Below are 6135 nucleotides of genomic sequence, written 5' to 3'. Positions count from 1 at the left end.
TCGACGTTCTCTAATTCCGCCCATCTCCGCAAAAGAGATTACATTAACGAGCGATCGATATGATTATTAGAAGGATGCACGACTTGGTTCTTTCTAACATTTCCCCCATTGCACGAAACATAATTTCTTTATGTACTTTTTATAAAGTTTTCCTTCATTAGAAATGATTCAAAGTTCGAAATCGTATGCGAGCTAACGAAGACAGACAAAATTAAAGGTATTCTAAAGAGTCTTCAGCAGCCTAGTGAGTAACTTTTGCACCAACATTCTCATATAACTTTTAAATCGCTATTTCAAGGTTCTGCTTAGATAGATCGACATATATTTATTTATTTAAATCGGCAAGGGTCATAGAGAAAGCTACAAAAGGCAACAGAAGAGAAAAAAAAGAGGAAGACTTAAACATCTGAAAAACAAAGATTGTAACTACCTCCCCTATAAAGCACTTCCCCTGTAACTCCCCTTGTCCATGTGGGACAGACAAAAACAACTCACAAAGATTCAATAATATTTCCAGGACTCATCCCCTCATTACACCCTACAAAAAAAAATTTCCTTTCGATCATTCTCTATTTCTTTCCTATGTTTGGCTACATTTTTATTGTCCCGTAACCTTTTGATCATGTGATTAAAACGAACCACTTATTTGACCCTTCAATTGACCTCAGTTTCATATTGGAACAAAAGTCGACGATATTACATTCTAAGATTTTCTAATCGCAATTTCAAGTTTCTGCATAGATAAAAAATACATTGGCCATACATGACGCATGAAAAACAAGAAAAAATAATATAATTAAATAGCCGAGAGAACGAGGGTAGTATCCGTCAGTGGACAGAAAACAAGCTAAAAGGACAAAAGCAGACATTTCGGAAAGGACCTCTGCAAAGCTGTCTTCAGTGCAAAAAAGAAAGAGAAAGAGAGAGAGAGAGAGAGAGAGAGAGAGAGAGAGAAGGGCGATTTATTAATAAACATGCGATAAACTACCTCCCCTAAAAAACAAATTTGTCCATGTGAAACAAACAAAAAGAAAACTCGCAAAATTCAATATTATTTCCAAAACTCATCCCCTTATTCCCCCCCCCCCAAAAAAAAAAATCCATCTCTATCTATCATTTTTGATTTATTATATTTTGCTATATTCTTAATTGCCTTACAATTTTTTGATCCCATCACTTAAACGAATCACTCATTTGACCTCGATTTCACATCGAAACAAAAATCGACGACCTTACTTTATAAGATTTCTACGATGATATTAAATTAAAACTGACGTTGTGCATTGACATAGTACATAGACAGATAGTAGCTGTGGACTAAATGAAGGTTGTAAGTAAAACAGAGCAACAGTAATTTACAGAATTTTGTTGGAGTTTACGTTCAAGAGTTATGATCTGACCGGCATAAAAATTACCCAATTTCGTAATCAATTACCTAATTAGAAACATTCCATCGGCCGTCTAAATAGCTGATCTAACCATAGTCAAATCGCACTGTTCATACATAGTTCAACATAAAAATAGTCCTATATCGGATAGTCATATTTTCCCTCTTAAGGTAAAGAGCAGGGTTTATGAACCAGGATACCTCGAAACCATAGGGTTCTGTAGTCGGTCCCTAGATGTCCTCCCAGACAGCGTAAGAAATGATGAACTATAATGAAACCATAAGAACTATGATAATTTAAATATGAAAGATGTATAGTATCAAGTGCGTAACCAGGTGAAGGGAGAGGGCATGGGACCCTTGCCTCAAAGAGATCTCCCATTTTTCGACATTTTCTTCCCGAATATATCCCACCTCCCTTCTCCTGTACGTTTTCCCTTTAGTACTTTTTCGATTTTTCTGTAATTCTTTCCACGTTCTCACAAGAGACTTTTCACTCTGCTTTATGTTTTGAAAGACGGTTATCTCGACCACGTCTCAGTACCATTTCTCTTCTTTCATCTAAAACTGGACACTTGCTAACTCTGGAACTGGAATCAAGGGTGTTTATGCTAGTCGAGGTAAAAGTACATGGTCAAATATAACCTACTTTTACACGGATTAATTAATTAAAAAAATTCAAAAAAGAAGCTTTGAAAAACAAAGTGAGCAGCCATGTTAAACTTAAGACCAGCACAAAAGCCCTATAATAATTGAAACTTAACACGTCTGCTATCAAGGAAAAAATGTAACCCAAAACGAACTGAAATTAAAATAAATTGTCAAATCAAACATAGAGATAACAGATACTGATATAGGTGGATAAATAGATGTTAAAACGAGTAAAAATTAAACCGAATATTCAAGTCAAAACAAACAATAGTAACTATAAGAGTGGGGGGGGTGTAATTTTCCCCATGTGCAAGAGAGGCCGGAGCCACCACTGCTTGCAGATCCCACAGATTTAAATAAATGAAGGGATATAGGAATACCCCCCGTAAAGGAGTGGGATTTTTTTATAACAACTTGTCAGCATTGAACTGTTAATAGACCTTCCTGGTCAATGTGACGTTGCATTTAAGCTTGTGTTATATGGTTCAGCACAGCTAGAAAACCAAGAGCTTATATAGGAGGCATGACATACATTGATAGTTGCAGTACATGCTAGTTTACTTGCACAATCAACATAGAAACACAATGAAATGTCACCAATTGACTATAATTATAGTTTCTGCTCAAAAAGAAAAAAAAAGAAAAAAAAAAGAAAAAAAAAGTGACAATTGCGCAAGGAAAGGTAAGAAAAAAAAGAAGCATGATCCATGTCAAGTTCTATTCAGCTTGACTCTAGAATTTTGACGAAGACCGATAGAACTAAATGGCTGCTATAGAAGGCTTAGAACGGAATGTACAAATGGGGTTGCATTAACAAATGCATCTCAGCCAAACATGACAGAAACACGAATTTAGAAGAAAACTGAGTTGTATACGAGAAAATTATATAAAAAAGAAAGTAAAAACAAAAGATTCAATGATCTACGAAACCTGTCTGACTAGTTTTTAGCAAGAAATTAGACACTTCATTTAGCCATCAAGTAGCGAATATAATTAGGAATTCCGATATTTAAAGGCAATCACGCTGCGATAGAGGTGGCGAATGAAAGGTAAGCAGAAGGGGGGTGAGTGAGTTGGTAGCAAGAGCCGTGGTACCCGCCGGGCGTGCCCCTTAAATTGCGGGGACAAGTTAACCAGCCCTCAACACTTCCCTTACTTTTCTCGTAAGGAAACCACCAGTAAAATGGGTGATAACCTAGTGCGGAATGCAGTACTGAATTTTATCTCAAGAGCTATGATAGCAGGTGTGAAAACAAATGTTTTTACTATGCGAGGACTCTAGTTTTTCAGCCGTGAAGCGATTTTAGAAGCAAAAGAGATTATCTATCGTAAGTCGGAATTAAGGGAACGTGTAATAAAACACGTAAAGGACGAGGATAACTTGATGGACATTGCGAAGACGTTCGCTCGCTGTGCCAATGAAAAGAGACAGCTCCCTGAGTTAGTTATTTTTGAGCCCCAAGAAGTTCCGGCCTGCAATGAAGAGATCGCTGCTTGTGTAGTGTCCACTGTCAACGAGATGAATCGCAAGTTTAATGGCCTTCTTGACCGTTTGAACCAGACACCATTACCGTGGCCTAAGGGCAACCCTGTTGCTGCTCAAGCTAATTAGTCTACTCCTTCTCCTCCGTCTTACTCAGTAGTCTTGAAAAAGCCTCCTCCTACCGTTGTTACCGCAGAAGAAAGGAAAAACTCCCTGTCAAATATTTGTGGTGATGCTTTGAATGATGACGATTTTGAACTCCGCCGAGGGAAGTACGAATGGTGCCTCGTAACTAAGAACAAATCTGAAGCAGCAGTACTAGCAACATCTATTAACAAAAAATCGCCTGAAACACTGGCAAGCGTTGAAACTCCCACTTTCATCGGTATGATCAAGTTTGTCCCAGTTCATATTAATGGTGACGCGCTTTTAATAGAATTATACCAAATTGTGAAAAAGCTGATCAATGCGGCAAAACCAGATCCTTCAAATTATACTTCTCATCCCCCAAGTATCTGAACCACGCCTTGAAAAACCCTCCTAAAATTGACTTGGAGCGGTACCACATCGAGGAATTTTTCTTTCTCCCAAAGTGCTGTTTTTACTGCCAGAATTTTGGTCATATTTCTGCTACCTGCTCTAACCAGCAAATTTGCTCTCGATGCGGAGAAGGAGGTCATGGCTCTAGCCCCGACCAGTTCTGTGGAAACCCTATAGCATGCGCCCTCTCCAAATCAAAACGCCACACTTGCCATTCCTTCAAGTGCCCCCCAATAATAAAAATCGTCAGTAAGCTGAAGCGGCCCAATGTCAAATAGCCCAGCCTGTGTCAAAATTACCTCATGGAACATGAACGGAGGAGTCCCCAACAAACTTGCCATAATTCAAAAATATTGTGCAGACTGTGACAATATGTTTATACAAGAACATATGCTCTCTCCTCACAATATTTCTCTCCTAAAGTTCTCGCACGAACTTACTTTTTACTTCGAGCCCGCAAAAATTCGGTCTATCGGACGCCCCTCTGGTGGCTTGGCAATCATCTGCCACCCGTATATTGAAAGTAAGGTGTTATTTACACATGTTCACTTCTTGGCTATATCTTCCGGCAGTATCGCATTCTTCAACGCATATCTTCCTACAAACTACCATGATGACAAATCGGAGCGAAAGCTTACGAACGCAGTTCGCGAACTAGCAAAGTGCCTGAAGTCTGTGACCCAGAGAGATTTGCAATGCGTAGTCATGGGGGACTTCAACTGCAACCTGCTTGACAGCACTTGTGCCCGTTTTCAGCTTCTAAACGGCATCTTTGATGACAAACTTATCATCCTCCCAAAAGACAGTGATTACTCCTTCGTTCATAATTCTGGGTCCGTTTCAAACATTGACCATACGGCCTGCTCTAAGAATATTAACGGAAGTGTAACTGTTCTAAAAGACGCTGTCTTCGCTGATCACTTACCCCTACTAGCATCTCCAAGCATAAAACCAGCGCTGCGTCAACCCAAGAACGACAAGTGGAAAGTAGTAAGTGAATGGGATAAAATTAATACTATTTTGTATCATCAGGTGCTGAACTCACTTCTTGTAAAGATACGAATCCCCTTCCATTTACTCCAAGTGAATTCGAATTTTGATCCCGCGGAGTACTCATCAAGATTTTTTGTGCCAAGATTACTCACTCGCTTCTCTTAGCTGAAAAAAAGCAGTTCCTACTAGAAAGGTTAGAATGAAAACAGAAATTCACAAATTCTCGAAAAATCCGGCCCTAGTTAAGTGTTGCAACGATGCTAAGTTTTGGTTTAGAATCTGGCAAGATTGTGATAGGCCCAAATCCAGTTCTGTTAACTCTGTCCGTTTATGGACGAAACGAAAATTTGACAAGCAACTGAAAGCTCATCGTACCAAATTAAAAGAAGAGTACTCCTCCAGAATCGTAAGTGACCCAAAACTAATCTGGAAAGCCCGGTTGAGCGAACCGGTCGCCAGAAAACCCCATGATTCGATTAGCAAAAAAGATTGGGAATCGTACTTTTCCAAAGAATTCAGTGCCCCCGACCCAAATACGTCTAAACCCTTAGCAAACCGGCTAGAATTGGTATTATCCAGCCAGTGTGTCCTTGATTTTGTCGTTACATACGGAAGCTTATATGAAGCTATTTTAAAGCTGAAGAAGAAACATTCCCTTGGTGTAGACGAACTGTGCGCGCTAAATGTGCTACACGGTACTACTATGCTTATTGAATATCTGACGCTGCTATTCCAGATTATTTTCACCACTGGTATAGTGCCTGACTCTTTTTGTGTCGGTTTGCTCTCGCCCATCCTTAAAAAAGGGAAACCAACAGACCATTACTCTTCGTACAGGCCAATCACTGTTGCTCCAGTGCTCAGTAAAGTTCTAGGGATCTTCGTCTCAAAAGAAATTCAATATTCGTGCCGAATGTCTGACCACCAGTTCGGTTTCCGACCGGGTCTGGGTTGTGCTCACGCTCTCTTCAGTCTTGCCGCTATTCTAGCAGATTCTCACAAATCTGGTGACCTTATAATGATTGGTGCTTTTGATGTGAGTAGAGCGTTTGATTCGTCGATTCACGCTCAGGCCCTTTTA

The sequence above is a fragment of the Artemia franciscana genome, unplaced genomic scaffold (genome assembly GCF_032884065.1).
Source record: "Artemia franciscana unplaced genomic scaffold, ASM3288406v1 Scaffold_1609, whole genome shotgun sequence".
Taxonomy (NCBI): Eukaryota; Metazoa; Arthropoda; class Branchiopoda; order Anostraca; family Artemiidae; genus Artemia; species Artemia franciscana.
Note: the sequence above shows the minus strand (reverse complement) of the source record.